Consider the following 18692-nt stretch of genomic DNA (forward strand, 5'->3'; position numbering starts at 1 on the left):
TGCAACAACCTATCTAGTGTTTATTGACTTTAGGTAATCACAGCATGCTTGAGTGAACAAGTAACAAGACATTCATATTGTATGACTTTCTTGTTACTGGTTAAACTTAATTTCTTCCTCACTCCTCTGACTCTTTGGACTGAAATGAAAGAACAGAACAATGGCAAGTAAAACATTTAGCCATAAAACAAAATGCAAATTTAAATGAGTATTTCATCAAACTTGATTCATTTCAGACAGTTCTTTTTTACCTTGACGATTTCGCGACTCTTTACTCTCAGCTTGTTGACCTGGGACTCGGCGATGTCAGCACGCTCCTGAGCCTCCTCCATCTCATGCTGCACCTTCCTGTACCTGGTGAGGTGAGTGTTGGCCTGTTCCTCCTGTATGATAAATCACAGTGAGGTCAAAACCTGTGAACTGAGAGTGACATTGTCAGAATGTTTGTCGTTATGAGGACTGATATACTCACAGCCTCCTCAGACTGTCGCTTGTAGGATTTCACTTTCAGCTGCAGCTTGTCCACCAGATCCTGAAGTCGGACAATATTCTTCTTGTCCTCCTCAGTCTGTTGTAATGATCAGGATAGCAGAACAATGTAATACAAAAATTAAACTGGTTTAAGCCTACTGTTTTTAATTCCTGTATATCATAATGACCGTTAGTACTAGTAGTTTAGGTATTAGTGTTGTTGTTGTTGTTGTTGTGTTGTATTGTTAAAGAGAGACAGAAGAAATTTACCTGATAGGTGAGCTCCTTTACTCTTCTTTCATATTTTCGCACTCCCTTGATAGCATCAGCAGCACGCCTCTGTTCAGCATCAACTTCAGCCTCCAATTCTCGAACCTTGAGTGCAGAAGAACACAGTGATTTAAAAAATGCTATTCCGGCTTACAATAAATATGAATAGACTGGTCCTCATGACACTTACCCTAGCCTCCAGTTTCTGGAGCTGCTTCTTGCCGCCCTTCATGGCCAGATTCTCAGCCTCATCCAGACGGTGCTGCAGGTCCTTCACTGTCACCTCCAGGTTCTTCTTCATCCTCTCCAAATGAGCGCTGGTGTCCTGCTCCTTTTTCAGCTCTTCAGCCATCATGGCAGCCTGAATTGTTGAATGTTATGTTATTTGATATAGTTAAGCCTGTTGCAGTCTAATGTTCCAATTGCTAGAGTTCTAAATACAGCCGATAAATTTCCCAGCATAAAATGTTACGTAAGGATGTGTTTCACACTGTATATTTGTGCATATATATAGTGAGGTGTTAGGATGACTCACATCAGTGATGGCCTTCTTGGCCTTCTCTTCAGCATTTCTTGCTTCCTGGACAGCATCCTCCACTTCACCTTGGATCTGAACAAGGTCAGTTTCCAACTTCTTCTTGGTGTTGATGAGACTGATATTCTAAACAAAGTATAGTTTTGTTTACATGCTTTCATTTTCATTTGTCAGGTGTTTCAAGTTTCATTTTATAAAATCTTCAATTACCTGGGAGTGCAGCAGTGCCACACGCTCACTGACATCAACCAGCTCCTGTTCAGCCACTTTGCGGCTTCTGTCTGTCTGCTCCAGTGCAGCTCTCAGCTCCTCGATCTCAGCCAGCATCAGGTTGTTCCTGCGCTCCACTATGGCAACCTGCTCCTTCATTTCCTCCTGACCTCTGATTGCTTCATCAAGGTGCAGCTGGGCATCCTAAACAAGTAATAATGAAAAAAAAAAATTGCAATGCAGCCTGAATGAATTAGTTCATTTTGCAGTTATTTTTAGTAAACCACAGTACCTTAAGCTGTCCCTGCACGTTTCTCAGCTGTTTCTGGGCTTCAACAGCCTGGCGGTTGGCATGGCTCAGCTGAATCTCCATCTCATTGAGGTCTCCCTCCATCTTCTTCTTGATTCTCAAGGCATCATTCCTGCTCCTGACCTCAGCATCCAAAGTGCTCTGCATAGACTCAATCACCCTCTGGCTGTTCCTCTTGATCTGCTCGATCTCCTCGTCCTTCTCTGCAAGTTTTCTGTCTATTTCACTCTTGACTTGGGTCAGTTCAAGCTGAATGCGGAGGATCTTGGATTCCTCATGCTCCAGGGTAGCCTTGACAAAAACAAATATATGTTGTGTAGCTTGAGCATAATTTAAAATTCTGTTTAATAAGAAATGTTTTGTCAGACAGTACCTCTGCCTCTTCAAGTGAAGTCTGGAGTTCAGTCTTCTCTAACTCTAGAGTCTTTTTCCCTTTCTCCAGTTCATGAATGGTCTTTCCACTCTCGCCAATTTGCTCGGTTAGATCAGAGATCTCCTCTGTAAGAAACAAGGTGGTTAAACATTTGATGTTAGTCTGAGCTCATAGACCATGTCCATTAAACTTGTTGGCCCACTGGGGGGCACTCTCTTCCACACTTATCCTTTTATGACACTGGCCTAGTAAATGTATTAACTTAGAATTCTGCTTTTTTAAAACTTTGCATACGTTGTAGGTTCTTGTTCTCCCTCTTTAGTGTCTCCAGTTGGTCCAGAGTTTCTTCATATGAATTTTTCAGCTTGAACATCTCAGTGCTGAGAGAACGAGCTTCTTTTTGAGATCCCTCCAGCTCTGCCTGGCATTCCTCATACTTCTGCTTCCACTCTGCAAGAACCTGAAAACATAAATAATTTACAATTATATTTTTACACGTATATCTTCATTTAAGGCCAGAAGGCATGAATAGATATCTTACCTTGTCAAAGTTTCTCTGCTTCTTGTCAAGGGTAGCAGCAAGAGCATTAGCTCTCTCCACGTCGATCATCAGGTCTTCCACTTCACCCAGCAGTCTCTGTTTGGTCTTTTCCAGAGAGGCACATTTTGCATTCACAGCCTCAATGGACTCTTCTGCATCCTGAAGACGCTGGGCAAGCTTTTTCCTGTTAAGAATATTTGATTCACAATCTATCAGATGATGAATCCCCAGTTTGGTCTCTTACGAAGCAGCAGCATTCAAGTAATCCAGTGTCACTTCACTCTTTAAGTTGTGCTATTATGTACACTATTGGACGACAACCCAATTATTTATAGCTCTCTAAAGCTATGGTCTCAATTTAGAATCCATTTTAAACTTAAACAAGCTCCCCGATTCTGGCGAACGTCAATTTTGCTCCATTTCTCACTGACCCATCGTTTCAATTATGGCATAGGATGGCGATCTAGTGGACCTTTTTAAGGAAGCCCACTTTACGTCTTTTGAATAGTTAAAGAAGGACTTTGATATTCCCCAGTCAGGCTTCTTAAGATATCTACTGGTACGTACTGGCTCCCCCACATTTTTAATTCATTTGTTTAATTTATTTATTTTTGTTTTTTTATTTTTATTATTGTCTTCATTTTTTCCTTATTTGTCCTCGACATTGGCATTTGTGTTTGTTCTGTTTCTATTTTGATTTTGGCGGTATGTAATGCCTGGTTATAATCTGCTTTTGTGTTTCTATGTTTATCTTATTTTGGAGTATTGAGTGCTACTGTGATTGTGCAATATATGTGAAAATCAATACAAATATTTTGATAAGAAGAATATTTTATCTACAAACTTTCAATATATTATCACTTACATGTATTAGTGGTGGGTGGACAAAGTTAAAACTGTAATGCCTTACTTGGCCTCCTCCAGCTCCTCAGTGCGCTGAATAGCATCAGTCTCATATTTGGTTCTCCACTGAGCCACCTCGCTGTTGGCCTTGGACATTGCACGCTGCAGCTCAGCTTTGGCCTCCTGCTCCTCCTCATACTGCTCTCTGAGCAGGTCGCAGTCATGACGAGATGACTGAACAGCATGAGCCAGGGCGTTCTTGGCCTTACAAATAAATAGAGACATTTGTATTAACTAAAATACAGCTGACTTCAAGCTGTGAAGCTATCTTTAATCATGTAACATTGCAGCTCTGCGATAGTGTTTTTTTTTTATTGTGCACATACTTTAACCTCCTCTTCAATATGCCTCTTCAACTCATCAATCTGCTGAGTATAAGCCTGCTTGCTCCTTGTCAGCTGAGAGACCAGGGCTTCTTTCTCTTCTAGTCTGCGACTGATTTCACCTAAGGACAGATGGAGAATTACAACTATTCGAATCCCATTTATCTGCATTATTTTGGAAATATGAGATATACATAAAATGTATTTTTCTCACCATTTTCAGTTTGCAGTCTTGCCCTTTGCATCCCAATGTCATTCAGTTGTCGCACATGTTCATCATTTTTTGTCTTCAGCTCACTCAGTTGATCCTCAAGAGTACGACACATTTTCTCCAGGTTGGCCTGAAATTCACAAAAGTTATGTTGATTTAAAGTAATGCTATGTAGTCTCATTCTGTGAGAGCCGAATACAGACGGAAGTGTGGCAGAGTACATTTTGTTGACTCAGTTGCAGGTGACATGCGTTTGACTTCACCTTTGATTTGGCAACATTCTCCATATTGCTGCTGAGGTCATCGATCTCCATCTTGTACTCGCTTTTCTCCTTCTCCAGCTTCTGTTTGACTCTCTGAAGGTTATCAAGCTGCTCTCCCATCTCTGCCACACTGTCAGCCTGTTTCTTGCGGAGAGCCGCAGCGGTGGCCTCATGCTGCAGGGTGGACTCTTCGAGATCACGACGAAGCTTCTGAAACTCGGCCTCACGCTTCTTGTTCATCTCGATCTGAACAGACGTTGCTCCGCCAGCTTCTTCAAGCCTCTCGCTGATCTCCTCAAGTTCCCTGGAGAGATCAGACCTCTGCTTCTCCACCTTGGCCCGAGCAGCCCGCTCAGCCTCAATCTCCTCCTCCAGCTCCTCAATGCGAGCCTAATATTTACATGTTGAAAAGAAAAATCATAAACAAAGCCACATTCTAATATAGTTCTGTCAAGCCCATCTGGGTCGTCCAAAGGTAGGGGAGTGCAGTCAGTGATACTATTAAGATACCATACCAACCTGAAGTTCTTTAATCTTTTTCTGAAGCTGAGCAGAAAGTGATTGCTCATCTTCAATCTTTCCAAGAAGCTGGCTTGTTTCAAAGTCCTTCCTGTGAGCGGAGAAATGTATACATAACATCAAGCATTCATTTTTTATTTTGAAATAAGCAAAATGGAGCTGAGAATTTTACTGATACTGATGTTTTGACTGTCAATTGTAAGTCTTAAAATCATTGATAGAATCACATTAGTTTGCTAATATAATTTTGAACATAGAGAATTTGGTTTGAATCAGTGGTGTGGTAGCTTTAACTTTGCAGAATAGCACTTTTCACAGCAGCTTTGTGCACAAACTTTTCAATATAAGAGAACTTTATTCTGGCTACTATATGCTGGACAAATATAATTAGGTCAGACATGGACACATTGTATTAAACATTGAGTTAAATTACACTCACTTCTTTATTTTCTCATCAGACTGCTGCTTGTCATTCTCCAGATCCATTATTGTTTCCTGGGCCAATTTAAGATCTCCTTCAAGCTTTCTTTTCGCTCGCTCAAGATCCATACGGAGCTTCTTTTCTTGCTCCAGAGAACCCTCAAGCTGTTTTAACAGAGATGAGGCATTATTTTTTGTTTTTCATTCTCAAAAGGACTGAAATCACTGCTGTTTTTACATACATCGTCCACTTGCTGCTCCAGCTTGGTCTTGGCCTTCGTCAGAGTGTTGACTTTGTCTTCCTCTGCCTGCAGGTCATCAAGGGTCTGCTGATGGGCCTCTTGGAGGGCTTTCTTCTCTTTGGTCAGCTTGACAATGGTCTCATCTTGAGATGTCATTTCCTCAACCAGGTTTTTAACCTGTATTCAAAATGTTGTGAGAATAATTTTAAAGTGAGTATTCAGCCAAAAGCAGCAGTCTTTAAGGCCTTATGGAAGATATACCAACCTTGTTCTCAGTGGCATGTTTCTCCTTCTCCACTTTGGCCAGGGTGAGCTCCAAATCATCAATGTCTTTCTTCAACTCAGAGCATTCGTCCTCCAGCTTCCTTTTCTTTGCGGTCAGCTCAGCATTCATTTCCTCCTCATCCTCCAGTCTCTCAGTCGTCTCTTTGACTTTGGCCTCAAGCTGGATTTTTGCTTTAATGAGCCCCTCACACCTTTCCTCTGCATCACTGAGGTTTTCACCTTCCTTAAAGTCAACACAAACAGGTTCAGGTCTTTGAAAATTCAGTAATCGGATGTAGGATACTTGGTAGACATGCACAAGAAGTGCAACAACTTACAGACTGCACTTGCAACAAAAGGTCATTCTTCTCCTGCAGTAGAGACACCATCTTCTCCTCCAGTTCTTTCTTCTTAGCCAGAGCCTTTGCCAGCTCCTCTTTGGTCTTCTCAAAGTCCTCTTTCATTTGGGCCATCTCTTTTTCAGTCTCTGCACTCTTCAGGAGAGGCTTAATCTTGAAGTAAAGCTTCATCCATGGCCAGGTTTTGACATTCATGAATGAGCGGATGTTGTACTGGATGCCGTAAATGGCCTCCCTGGAGAAAACAGGTATCAAGGTGAAAAAACAGATTAATTTAGATTCTTAAAGCATGGATTGGGATTCAAAGTAAATATTTGTCTTGAAAATTATAATCGTGCTGTCATCTACAAATATACTGTACTTAGATGTGTGAAGCTAAATATGCACAGTACCTCCTCTCCATCATCTTGACAAACTCTCTCCTCATGAGGAATCCTCTGCAGAGAGCCTGAGTCATTGTGACCAGTTCAGCCAGTTTCTCATCTCTCATCTCCTCGAGAGTTCCCAGCAGACCAGCTTTGAAGAACACCTAAATCAAAGTGTTATTTGATATGAACTGTTAAACTTAATTGCAGCTAAAGAAAAAAGAAAAAAACACCTGTAAGAGACAAACAGATTACCTTCGTGTGTCCAAATTTGTACTGAGTGTGGTCAACATCAATAGAGCCCAAGAGTTTCTCTGAGGCCTTTTTGTTGTCGATGAATTGTCCCTCAGGGATGACACTAGCATTCAATACTTTGTATCTGATTGGAGGGAAATTGATGAATGATGAATTATTTATGATAATATTATTTAAAATATGTTAATGTTTATTTAAGTTAATCTTAGTAAATACCTCTGCTTGAAGTCACCATATTGGATTCTGCTGGGGAAGCCTTTCCTGCAGATCCTGATACCTTCCAGCACTCCATTACACCTAAGCTGGTGGATGACCAGGAAGTTCTCCATCAGACCTTAAAAACATGCCAAGGTCAGTCCTGTGTTGCATAATCCAAGAGGGTTTAAATGCATAAACTAGTGCTGATATTAGCTTACCAGGAGTCTTTGATTCATTTGGAATCAAACAACGCACAAAATGAGGATGAGTGCTCCTTAAGTTGGTCATCAATTTGCCCAAATTCTCCTGAAGAATTAAAAGGACATTAAATTAACAAAAGGCACCAAATTAGTGCAGTGAAGTACATAAGTACATAAGTTATCCCTCCCTATCTTACCCTGAACAATGCAGACACAGTCTGGAAGGAACCACCCTTCTTCTTGCCAGCTTTCTTGCCGCCACCCTCAGCTGTACCATGAAGATAACATTTGAATTACCAACTTTAACAAATATAATACATTTTATTTAAGCTTCAAATCAATTAAGAATATTTACCGTCTGATCCGGCATGGGATGCATACAGGTGAGACAACAGTTTGGTTGAAGACTTCTGGTAGAGCTGAACAACTGAGTCGTTCAGGGGGTCTTTATTTTTATCCAGCCAGCCTTGGACATTGTAATCAACAGTGCCAGCATAGTGCACCAGGGAGAAATGGGCCTCAGCTTTGCCTTTGGCAGGTTTTGGTTTTTGGAAGGGGGCGCTTTTACCAATATGCTGGTCATACAGTTTGTTCTTGAAGGTGATGTCTGTAGCCTTAGGGAACATGCACTCCTCTTCAAGGATGGAGAAGATGCCCATTGGCTGTTAACAATAACACAAATATAACACAAAATTAAAATCCTGTACTGTCCGACTGTGGTGGGAATTATTTTACATCATTTTAAAAAATGTTTCCCTGTAGTACCTTCTCAATGAGCTCAATGCAGGCAGCCAAATCCATACCAAAGTCAATGAACTCCCATTCAATTCCCTCTTTCTTGTACTCTTCTTGCTCCAGGACAAACATGTGGTGGTTGAAAAACTGTTGCAGTTTTTCATTGGTGAAGTTGATGCACAACTGCTCCAAGCTGTTGAACTAAAGAATTTGAAACATCAAAAGTCAGCAAAGGCCTTAAGTACCAGTAACTAAAAATAAAATTATTTGTATTTTCAGGTTTCATTAAAGCTGCATAAGATTATGTTGTATTAGCCGAGCATACTTACATCAAAAATTTCAAACCCAGCAATATCCAGGACACCAATGAAAGAGCTTCTGGGCTGCTTGGTATCCAGCATCTCATTAATTCTGACGACCATCCACAAGAACATTTTCTCATAGACGGACTTGGAGAGAGCCATGACGGAATTGTTGACCTGATTTTACAAATGAATAATATAAGGATGATGCGAAATTAATCACTTTTCAGAGCTTGAATAGGTTAAAATGCATGAAAAGCTATAATCCAAAGAGCTCTATGAAAGCTATGGTTGCAGTGGGAGTCTATCAGCAAAGTCAGAACAATATTATCTTTATATTATGTTAAAATATCTTTAAATATGAAATGGAAGAAAGTATTTGTATGTATTAATTTGTTTTGGTTTTTTGCTTGCGTTCTTGTTGATATCCCGTACCTGAGGGACAGTTTGACCTTTGGTCACATACTCATTCCCAACCTTCACTCTGGGGTAGCAAAGTGCTTTTAGCAAATCAGCAGAGTTCAGACCCATAAGGTAGGCGATTTTATCTGCCACTGAAAGAAGAACACAAATCGTCATAATTTATGAAGTAACATACAGTATTTAAGGAAAACCTCAGGTTCTCTGTCAAGGGTCAAAAACTTGACTACTTTTCAACCTCATGATGAGTGAGTTTCATACCCTCAGTGCCATCAGGCTCAGCCTGCTCTTCACGCTGCTTTTGCTTGAACTTCATGTTACCATGATGCATCACAGCTCCAGTCAGCTTGAAAATGCTTGCTTTCTCTTCTCCAGTGAAGCCCAGGATGTCAATGGCAGTCTGTAAAATGTCAGTTTAAACCAAAACTTAAACTTAATCTAACGCTGTTGCCTTGCATACACAAATGCTGAGAATCTATCACACAGTTGTAATAGTGCTTTCTTTGGTTTAAAGCATAAAGCAGCATGGTTTTGATAATAACTAAAAAAAGCAGTCATCAAAATTAATTCTTCCTTACATCAGTGGCTATGAATTCTTCAATGTCATCGATACTCTTGACAGTGATTTCCCCCTGACTGATCATGTGATAGTCGAATGGGTTTGTGGTGATCAGGAGAGCCTCTGAAGAAAGTGAAAAAATAAATGTAACTTTAACAGAATATATAAAATATTTATAAGCTGTTGGATTACAGACTGCAAAAAACTGACAATATTATTCACTAATCTCACACCTATCAGCTCAGGTTTGTAGCCTGTCGTGAGCTGATAAAAGATGTGGTAGCTCCTCTCAGCAGACAGCTGGAACGTCACTCGAGACTTCTCCAGCAGATCTGTAAAACAAGGCAATAAGCTGGTATACAGTTTGTTCTTTCATCAAACCTTCTGGATAAAGAAAGGCTGGAAGCTTACATGTTTCAATATCAGCTGAAGCCAACTTTCCAGTTGTTCCAAAATGGATTCTGATGAATTTACCCTGCAGATGAAATGTATCATTTACTATGCAGAAGACTAAAATAATATTAACCTACCAAAAAAATATTTAGTGCTCTTCAAACACAAACAGCATGTGTAAAGACAAACAAAAATGTTAAGGCTAGAGGACCAGCAGACCATGTTGGAAACAGACACCCTTTTAAAACAGCAGGACCAAAACTTACGAAGCGGGATGAGTTGTCATTCCTCACAGTTTTGGCGTTACCATAAGCCTCCAGCAGTGGGTTCGCTGCAATGATTTGATCTTCCAGCGACCCCTTAAAACAATATTACATGACATGTGTTTGTATTCACATTATCATAGATATCACACACATATATATGTACTGTATATCACAGTATTAACCTGCATTTTTCCAGGAGTTGGCTCAGCTTTCTTGCTTCCTCCAGCCACTGCGATTGTCGCAAAGTACTGGATGACACGTTTGGTGTTGACAGTCTTTCCTGCACCGGATTCTCCACTAGGTTGAGGGGTGTGTTCATAAGTATTATTTAAAATCACTAAAATTACTGCTGTTGCCAATAATTATAGATAATATAAAATTGTTACTTACGTAATCAGGATGGACTGGTTTTCTCTATCTGCAAGACATCAAAATGTTACACAACAGTTAGGAGTTGACTTCTATGAGAGTACAGCTGCTGTATTTATGAACAGACAGGAGCTTACAAACTGTTTGATACCTTGGAGCATGAACTGATAGGCATTGTCTGAAATGGAGAAGATGTGGGGTGGGGCCTCAATCCTCTTTTTGCCTCTGTATCCTGCAACAACCACTGAATCATACACTGGGAGCCACTTGTAGGGGTTCACAGTGACGCAGAACAGCCCTGAGTAGGTCTATGGAGAGAGATAAGTTTTACCGACACGTGTCTTCCTGTAGCCATGTTTTTATCTTCTGATGTAACAATTTAGGCCAAACTCACATAGATCATCCATGCTGCATAACGCTCTTTGAGGTTATACAGCACAGAGGGCTCACTGAGGTGGGTCATCATGGCCATGTCCTCAATCTTATCATACTTGGGAGGGTTCATGGGGAAGATTTCAGTATCTTTTACAGTGAGCGACTGTAAGAACAAGCACAACAGTAAGCTTAGTTATTATTCACACGTCTGTCTAAATGTTTGAAGTCATTATGTCAAATAGTTAACATATGTCACAGCAGTCCAGATTCTACAGTAGAAATGTTAGGAGCTGTTAAACATTTAATCCTAGAGCCTTAGTTCCCACCTTTCCACAGAGAGTCTCCACGGTGGCTTTGCCACCCTCTCTCTTAACAAGTTTCCCCTTGAGGTACATCTCTGCTGGCTCGGTCACAAAGTATGCTGTTTTAGCATCAAAGGGAGTGTTCTGAGCTTCAATTCTCTCTCTTTCTGGCTTCCGGAGGTATACGGCCGCCGGGCCAAAACATTCCATCTCTGCATCACCCATGACGAGCCTTTACTGCAAGTAAGTACAAACAGGATAGCATTCATTTATCATTCATCATTATTAGTTATTATTTCTTTTTCGTCTTCACTCATGATGATACTTCACCACTAAACTAAAGTTAAATTCTGTTAATGTGACAAATCTTAGAAAATGTATATATTTTACTTCATGTTTCCAGCAAAATGAGAGAGAAAGGTAAACAAAGATTTACAGTTTGTAACAACAGAGTGACATCACTGTTACACTTTCACTATATGTTATCTTTGTTGATGCGATGACTTCTTATGTGCTACTAAATCCTTGTTACTATCAGACACTTTGTTATAAATCATAATCTCCAAAAACATTTATGAGAAGTGACAAATACTTTTTTTCTATTTGATGACATCATTAATCAAGATGCACAAAAAGACTATATAAAATACTAAACTTCAAATGTCTCTAATCAAAGTGAAACACTGGTAAAAAAATAAATAAATAAATACATTACAGTACCTTCTTCTCTCCCTCAGATGAACAGGTACTGGTGGTTTAATGAGGGTTCTGAAAAAATAAACAATTATAATTATTAACTGTTATTAAATCCATCTCAGGGTCTAGCTCATGATGACCTCTCACTGCATGAGAAACAATACAATAGTCATTAATTTTAAATGCCAGGACAGTAGATAGATGGGTGCCCTTATAGTGACTTCTATAATGTCTGGTATTACTGTTGTCAAATGAATGCTCCGCCATTCAAATTAGTTTAATACAGGTAACTACTTGCACACTAGAACTTAGACTAGAACAATACTATGAGGTTCATAGGGGACAAGCTTTACATTAATGTAATTATTAACTCTTCTCCAGGACAGATAAGAAGCCTAATTTACCTTGGATGACACCAGGTCTGCAGGGGTTTTTCTGGGAGCTTTCAATGCAGACTTCTGAAAAAAGGAGCAAATATATATGATTCAGAAAGAATATTTCTGAGAGTTAACTCTATCATACTACATTTTAAGTTTTATAATAAGGCAAGGAAAATTAGATTCATTTATAATGATAAGACTTTAATATAATATACTTATATTCACAATATAAACTTGATACTTGATACTTAATACAAATCTGAGCCGCTAAGAAACCTACCTTTGCTGGGAGCCTATCCTTGGTGGATGTTTGCTGTGCCTTTTTATACAGAGTGATGGGAGCCTATCACATGTGTATTTCTGTATTTGGTCATGTCACTGGTATGATGCTTGAGCATCAGTCGTTCTTACCTTTAGCTGTCACATTACACAGTTTATAGGATGTCGTCTGTGCCAGGTCATTGTCAGGCTTGGAATTTGTTGGGAATTGACGGTTTCATTTTTAGAAATATTCATATTCCTGTGATTATTTGAAAACAATAAGGCTCTTGTGTTGTCTTTACCATTGCCTTTTTAATAATTGTTGTAATATATTGTGAAGATGGCAGCAACATTTTAAGATATATCTATAGGTTTTTTTAAGTTATGAGCAGCAAGCATAGGTGAAGTTGGTTTGCTTTTGGATACTGCTGTGTGTGCACAGAAGGTACAGATGTGAAGTTGGTTTAGTTCTTGGTCATGGTTAAGTCAGCAGTCATAGGCAGTCCAAAGGTGTGACTAATGCATCTCTTTTATGGTCCCTGGCACAACAGTAGCCCCTTGCAATGCTTTGGAGAACCTTTAAAAAGTCAATGGTGTACTGTTTCAGAGTCCTCACAAGTCAGAAATATTAAAAATGAAATGAGTGCCAATGAGCTTTAAAGAAAAGGCTGGATTGGCAGGGGATTACTTCTCACAACAGTGCCAGCAGCTGTTCTTATTCTTGTTCTCGTGGGAAACACAAGGGAGACTGAGATAGTCGATAGAGAGAATGAGTGATGGATACCATCTCTACTTCCTTTTTGTTTTGCAAGACATCTCACCATGAAGGTTTTTTGTGTGTATCAAAGTTGAGTATGTTGATGAAGGTTCTCAGTCAGTCATCCAGGTCATGGTATTACCTGGATACCTTGTTCTGGAAACAAGGCAAGTTGCCTGCAATTTAGCACTTAGTATTACAAAGTTGAGTCTGCTTAGGGCATTCAATTCTAAGCTGTTTGTTTATTTAAAGTCTTCAATATGTGATGGGATAGAAGATGCTGTCATAGATGGCAAGTGCAGCAGAAGGATTTTGCCAAGAACATGGCACACAGCCGGCAAAGTTTAAGAGTGTGGGTAGACAAGACAGCCATTAGGCACTGTTTCCATTGGAAAGAGTTGAAGAAATTCTGAAGTGGTTACCAAGAGATATAATGAGCTTCTGTCTTCAATGTTACACGATACCTGCTCTAAAATCTTCTGTCTTATAAGGGCAAAACTCAAATATAGCACAAGGCTTGTGTTGATGCTCCAAACAAATGCCACATGCTTAAGAGGCTTATTGTGTTTTAGGGTCTTTGATCTCTCTGTCTGTCAGTTTCTCCATTTGTCAAGCAGAAACAACTGGGCTCGCCATAACAAACCAAGATTAGTGTTGAGTAACATTGCAGTCTATGAGCTGGCCACATTTATTTTGTAAGTACATGTATTTTTAGTATATTTTGAACATTTTGTGAATTGTATTTGTGAATTGTAATTCTGCATTGTCATTAGATTATACTTGTTAAATGTCAGATTCTATGGGAAGGTGTTGGTTCACCTGGTACACCATCTGGTACTCTTGGTTGTTTTTTGGATGATAAAGTAAAAGGCCTCAAGGCCTCGTTAAAGTTAGGTCTCGGTGTTGGATTGTGACCCTGGCTACTTGTCCATTTTGCAGTAGATCTCCTGGGATTAGAGTGTGAGATGATGAGATGTGGGGTGTGACCATGAATCTGTCTCAAACTGTCTCTTAGGCGTACATGATACTTTGAAAGCTTCTGCCTCATGTATACAAAATTTGGCATCATCAGGAAAAATTCTTTAAGATACACTGTGACTGCCTTTTTGTGAAATCTGGATGATTACTTGCTGATTCTAAACTTCTTTAAGCAGTCAGTCTAAACAAACTTTTCCCTGTGACTACAGTAAGAGTGTTGATGTCAGTTTCTGGATAGCACTAATGACTGTCACATGGATGTGTGTATTGATGTTGTTGGTGGGGGTCACTGCCATCATATAAACACCAGAGGGAGACTCAAGTTGCAAAGGTGTGAACATGCTGATATGTTACCAGCTTCAATATCATCATTGTCATCCTCTGGTCCCTTAGCGTTATACCATATCACCAACTCACACTGAGGGCATAAAATAGTAAGTATTCTCATATTATTTATTATTGATCATTAATAGATATCCATTTAAAGATATGACCTCATTTTATGTTTTGTCTTTACTTTGTTCTGCCTTTACTTTGTTCCTTTTTAAGGCATGTTTGATTCTATTCCACCCCACATTGGAGAGAAGACAGAAAAACACCCTGGACAGTCTATCATAACCCCTTTAAAATGGTATGACACATTTATACATTTTTATACACAACTTGTGATTCATGTTTAGAAGTTTTACTACCTAGATGTAAGCAGCTGTTTGTGTTTTCATCTGTGCTTTTCAATGGACGTGTGTTGAAAATGTTGTGTATATTTTATGTTTTAATATAGTGAGCCACAGAACCCAACAACATCATCGTGTATAACCTCTCTCTAGTTGAAATTATTTATTTATTACCTCACTATAGAGTGATATGTGATTTCAAATGTAGTGAAGTATTTTAGATCACAGTTAACTAGAATTTAAGCTTATTTAAACTAATATTGGGCAGATTTCATAATGCTGTTCCAGAGGATGATTTGAAATGTGCAACTAAAATAAAACCAGTAGCCAGTTGCAGAGTTCTATTACAAGACCGTTATGTGTAACTTAATGATGTAACGCAACCAGTTTAGACCATGAAATATTCATCAATTAATTCACTAAGGCATCCGTCCAAAGGGGGGCAATAGTGAGCATAACAGTTATGTTTTTGTTAAAGGGGGTACTCCAGTGATTCAGTATTGGGAAACTCACAAGGTTCACAGTTTTTCACATGTCCATGTTTAGCTACATTGAAACCATTACTGCTTGCTGTAATTATTTCTCCTGTTCACACCAGCCATTATGAGATCCTCTTTTACAAAACCCACAGTCCCCTTTTTGTGTAAAAAACCCCCCAAAAACATTCAAAAGTATATCAGAAGACAATATGTGGCTTGTGACTATTGTTTTTAAGACAGGCTTGAAAAATTGTGATCCTTTTAAAAGAAGAATCATTAGAATCAAAGCAGCAGACACAAAGCCACTCTGACTTTTAGTCCCTTGTATGGGCCATGTTCCAAACTACTGGATGCTACTTGTCCTAGTTTGTGAAGCAGACATTCCATTAAAAATTTTAAATCTCAAAACTTTTTTTTTTTCTTCCAACTTTGGAAAGACCCTCTTTCTCCTTGTAAACCAGCTGTCTTACAAATGATTTACAAGTTTGTTTACAAGGAGAACTAACTAAGCCAACTAACTGATACACTTTTATTCATTTATGGTACGCAGGAAGTGGAAGAAAAAGAAGAAGAACAAGAACAAGAAAAAGAAGAAAAGAGACATAAGATGCCAACTGAGAGAAAGAGCAAAGAAACGTTTGAGAGATAGCTCAAGGTATAACACTAACTACTCAAGTTTTTTTTAAGAAAAAAGTAGAAAATATTCAATGATGAAGTGAAATAATACCAGCAATTCTCAATAAATCATCCAAATGACATTTATTTGCATTGGTGTGCACCACTCCAATTATGAATATGGTGAATTGGCAGTTTATGTAATTAAAGGTATCCTGGATGGAAAAGTTTTGGTTAGGGGAATACAGCAATATGGGAAGGCTCATTTAGAAATGAGCAAACATGATATCTGAATGTAGAAAACCACTTACCCGTAGGGGACAAAGATGACCAGTATTACAAACATTACTAAATACAGGATGAAGCAAAATATAGACAAAGACACTCCTATTGTACAAACTTTTATAAAAAATTTAAAGGATAGACATTAAACATGAACATGATATTTTAGAATAACTAACCAGAGACATCTAAATGGGTTTTATATGCCTGTTATTTATTATGGGCATATGGAATAGGCATTTGATCATAATTAATCATAATTAAAATGAAATCTTAAAGGTATACTAGTCAGGATTTGTTGATTGCTGTCTGTAAACACCCCTTTTTAAAGTTATCCTCTCCTCCCCAGCTCAAGGGGTGAGACAGAGAGAGAGAGAGCAGGTCAAGAGAGCTAGAGAGAGGAAGGGGCACCATTGCAGTGAATCAGAGGAATTTAACATTGTTTTCTGGTTATTTCACAGTGGTTATGTTCTAAAGCATGAAAAGATAGACCTCACCTCCGCACAACCCTTTGGCTTTCGTGTGAATACAGCCAAAGTGCATGCTCCTGTACATCCTGTCTGCTGTTTGCCTCTCTGTACTACATGTGTGTGTGTAGCTCAGCCCCGCCCTTGGTCAAACAGACACACAGACCTGCAGCTCTTGGTACATCAATGGCAAACCAAGAGCAGAGGAGCAAGACAAAGACAGCGTTGAAACCTGGTCACATCCTGTCCACCCACTGTCCAATGGTTGACACCCAGAAACGTCCCAAACACACCAAAATACTAAGAAAATGAGAAAATACAGGCAGAGGGAAAGGTCTTCGTAGATATAGACAGAGACTTTAATCTTTTTGTAGGAAAATCCTGCATAGTGTACCTTTTTTAAAATGAATAAAAAATACAATATACTTAAGATTGAATCTGGTAGCTATAGTCCCTTATGGACTGACACACACCTGAAAGAGAAATTTAGATGAAATGCAAATCTCATGCAGAAAAGTCCTACGTTAAATCCCACTTTAACTTGACATGTCACTCAATTAACATTGGCACCCAAAGTTATGTTACGCTGTGTCATAAAAGGACTAGGTAAAAAGGCTAAAGCCTTAAAACGTCTTGAGATTAATTTTTTTGAGATAGTTAAAATTGGGGTGAGTGATTCTGGTGAAAGATAGTTGATTGTTGGTTGATTTCCGGGTTATCAAATACCAACAACCTTTGAATGAGTTAATTCATTCACTGTCACCCTCATGCACTCGTGTCTCTGTTTGGGTAGATTTAGAATGAGCTGAATATTGGGAGGAATTGCCTGGCATTCCTGATGCTCGGGTCAGCAACCTTGATCAAACAAACCTTAATTGCTGAGAGGCAAATACAGACACTGTATTTACATGATGCTTATTTCATGAAATATCATGACACAGGCCTATTACTTTCACCTTATCTCCACACCTGCTTGAGTGTGCTTTCTTAACATTTCATGAAATTTAACAAGTTAATTTAGAATTATCATTCCTCAGCAACCACCCTCTGACTATGAAAGAGTTGACCTTGTTTAAGTAACTTTCAGTTCTCCGTTCAAGAGACTATGTTACATTGATTTGAGTATGTGAGCACATAACATTTCACATGGCTGAAATTGATATCTCTACCTACATTTAAGTTGATACAGAAGGCATACACTTTTAAGTCGGATGAGCAGATTGTCACCATACCACCACTGCATCACATATTAACAAAAAGCCATTATGTGGTGTACATTTACAAAACATATAATACAATTTCACAACTTCTCAAATTAAATAAATGGCAGAACAATAAAATCTTAGAAGCGTCAATCTGGCAATGAAATAAGGTGCAGACTGAAGGTATATTTTTCATGATTCAGAAAATGTTATTAAACACAGTGCAGTCAACGCATAGGCAACTTTGCATTATCCATCAATCAACACAGATATCATGCCCAAATTTAAGCCACTTCAATATTATAAACAATACACATCTAAAGACTGGCACTGCTGTGATAAGTACATTACACTTAAAAAATGAAAACTGTGATGGTCCACCTGTAAATTTCTTCTAAGTATTTAACTTACTTGAACTCGGCTGCTTTCAGTTAAATTCAAAATGTTTCTGTTTTGGCGTCAACTCAAAAAAACACCTAAGAAAAGCTTTACTCTCAGTCTCTCTTCCTCTCTCCTTCTCTGCCCTTACTAATGTGAATTTCTCTCTCACACAAGAGAAACACATACACATGCACACACACACCCACACTCAAACACATACAACATTTGCAAAGTGCTGCATAACACCTGCACAGAGATGTCTCATTTATCCCACACAAGGGAATATTAGCTGCTTTGAAATTCAAACATGTCTTGGCCACCCTGAAATCTAGACAGTGTTTACCAAAAACCAACAGGTGGTCTTCTGAGTGGACAAGTCGTTAATCTGTTTTCATTCAGGCAAATATTTGCAATTGATTATTTGATCTAGTTCTATGAATCAATACAGGGTATACATTTGAAAGCTTCCAAATGAACTGATTCACAAATAGAGCATCTTGTAATTTTGAACTTCTTTACAAGAGTTTTTGTAAGTTATATAGGATAGTGTTTTATGTATGGATCATA

At 38.8% G+C, this 18692-nt stretch overlaps 1 protein-coding gene and 1 pseudogene across 2 annotated transcripts in view; one reads left to right on the plus strand and one right to left on the minus strand.

Moving 5' to 3' along the window:
• LOC311255298 (myosin heavy chain, fast skeletal muscle-like) lies at window positions 1-13742 on the minus strand (annotated as a pseudogene). Its single transcript, XR_014624880.1, has 37 exons — window positions 10978-13742; window positions 10671-10814; window positions 10428-10584; window positions 10298-10325; window positions 10090-10204; window positions 9908-10000; window positions 9660-9723; window positions 9482-9580; window positions 9268-9371; window positions 8951-9089; window positions 8705-8823; window positions 8297-8446; window positions 7998-8168; window positions 7588-7894; window positions 7430-7500; window positions 7251-7338; window positions 7051-7168; window positions 6835-6958; window positions 6607-6743; window positions 6194-6449; window positions 5857-6099; window positions 5592-5768; window positions 5369-5514; window positions 4930-5020; window positions 4411-4800; window positions 4151-4277; window positions 3940-4058; window positions 3621-3817; window positions 2711-2894; window positions 2464-2629; window positions 1779-2294; window positions 1487-1690; window positions 1277-1402; window positions 932-1102; window positions 742-846; window positions 473-568; window positions 1-383 (listed from the first exon to the last, which is right to left on the minus strand). The product of XR_014624880.1 is annotated as a myosin heavy chain, fast skeletal muscle-like (transcript).
• Window positions 11104-18692, plus strand: part of LOC311255294 (myosin heavy chain, fast skeletal muscle-like) — a 23868-nt gene continuing 16279 nt past the window's right edge. Inside the window, exons 1-4 of the mRNA XM_084349645.1 lie at window positions 11104-11196; window positions 14419-14459; window positions 14575-14656; window positions 15729-15833. The gene's annotated coding sequence lies outside the window, so the exon portion shown is untranslated. The remainder of the gene's footprint in view (window positions 11197-14418; window positions 14460-14574; window positions 14657-15728; window positions 15834-18692) is intronic.

This window comes from Pagrus pagrus (assembly GCF_965226575.1).
Source record: "Pagrus pagrus genome assembly, chromosome: 3".
Lineage (NCBI taxonomy): Eukaryota > Metazoa > Chordata > Actinopteri > Spariformes > Sparidae > Pagrus > Pagrus pagrus.